This window comes from Egretta garzetta, unplaced genomic scaffold (assembly GCF_000687185.1).
Source record: "Egretta garzetta isolate BGI_Z169 unplaced genomic scaffold, ASM68718v1 scaffold391, whole genome shotgun sequence".
Lineage (NCBI taxonomy): Eukaryota > Metazoa > Chordata > Aves > Pelecaniformes > Ardeidae > Egretta > Egretta garzetta.
The window spans coordinates 90915-92923 of NW_009258617.1; positions in this window are offsets into that span (position 1 = coordinate 90915).

Genomic DNA, 2009 nt, shown 5'->3' on the forward strand with positions numbered 1-2009 from the left:
CGCTGAGCGGTGACCCCGCCACGAGAGGGGGCTCCCCAAATTTCACAGGAGCAAATCTCCAACTGCAGCCAAGTCTCAGCATACCTTCGGCACAGACAACTCCACGACCCAGAAGAGCTTCTCCCCTCTCAACCGGAGCCCCCACCTGAGACAGGGTTTTTGTAGTGGGGCCAGCTGAGCCCTCTGAGCGGCCGCAGGTGCCGCTGGCTGAGCTCCAGGGGCTGGGCTGAACACACCTGCTTGTGGCCCGGCAGAAAATCCCACCGTCCACCTGAAGACAGGCACAGGGTCAGGTTTTGAAATTCGTCTTTTTAATAAAAAGGCACCTATAAAACAGGTCAATACATTACAGGCAGCACAGATACCCAAAAACAAGCCTAAAAATTGTTTCAAATAAAAACCAATAAAATGTCTTCACATATTGTATTTATATATTTATATTTATATATATATTTATATAATGGTACAAAATGACTGGGGAAGTTTCTCCATGGGATGACAGAGAACAGGTCAGTCACCATTACCTCAACGTGAAAGCTAATTCCGGGTGTGTGATTATCTGACGTACTGAAAGATGCTGCTTCCCAGCGTTCACTCTTTTGGAGCTGGGAAAAAACATGGCAAAGTCATGGCTAAAACATGGGCAAACCTTTTACTGTGATTAGGTGGAGTCAGTACACAGAACTCAAGCTGAGAAGCCGAGCAATAAACTACAAGACACGAGACTAGACACAGCTCACGGCAGCGGGCGACCGGCTGACGGCCAACCCTGCCCAGGTCTCATGAGGACTGGCCGTTACCGAGCTTCCAGAGAAGCTCCTGCCACATCGCTGCTCACAGGCGCGTTCGGGAGCGGCGCCCGGGGCAGGAGGAACGTGTTGGGCAGCGCTTCTCCCCGTTGTTCAGCCATCGCGGCGGGAGGGGCAGGGCTGGCTCCGGGGCAGTGGGATGTTGCGGAAGAGTGCCAACCGCTGCTCCGAAGTCCCCAGCTCTGACCCAGCGTCAGGATTTCCCTTTAGTATCCAGGGCTGCTGACTCAAAAGGCTTCGCCGCTTACTCATCTGTCACGGAAGGACAGGTCCTCCTCCGGCTGCTAGGCAGAAATAGCATCGCGCTGCCCTCTCCTTGCGAGCGGGCAGTGCCGACCTCCGTAGCACCGCATAGCCGTGCGCCGCAGCCCGCGGGCGCCGGCTGACACAGAGACGACGCACTGCCGGCAGAGCGAGGGCCGCAAGCCCCGGGCAACTTCTCAGTCGGGCTGGGCGATAGGGACAACAGGGAAGGTACGGACACGTGGAGATCTCGACCAGGCTAAAACAACAGCTGTCTACAGACAAACAAAAAAACCTTCCGTATAGAAAATATTATGGCTTCAAATTAACCGAGACTGGCTGGTGGGTGACGAGCAAGGTTTGGTGCTGGCATTGGTGTTTGGATGTTTATGAGAAACTACCAGCAGCCAACACCCCAAAGTGCAGCCAAGAGAAGCCGTAGCCTTTCAGGCAATCAAGCTTAGAAAGAGCTACCCCTGTTTGAGCCACATCCTCCCGCACGAACACTCTGAAAGGATGGAGAATCCAACTGGCTAACGCGCCAGGCCCAAAGCTCTGCTAGCCTGGGCTGAAGATTATTCCTCTGCTCCGACTGCCAAGGCAGGGATGACCACTTCCCGGGATCGTTCCCATTCTGCCATCTCCAAGAACGCTGCTCGCTCACATCGCACACCACAAACCCCCACAAAGCAGGAGACCAGAGGAAATCCTTCCTCGAATCCAGACCCGTGCTTCCCACCCAGTACCGCTCGCTACAAAAGGCCCCAAGGCTTCAAGGTTTTCCTAACTGGGCTTTGCGGCTCCATCTTCTCACAGGTCAGATCAAGACAGCCCCTGGGCTGACATTTCAGCACCCGCTGGCCTTTCCCAACAGCCTGTAACGTGATAAAAAACGTTGCCGTTTGCTTGCTACTGGACAAATCTCCCTTTCTGAAAGCCCTCTCCTCCCCGCGGTAG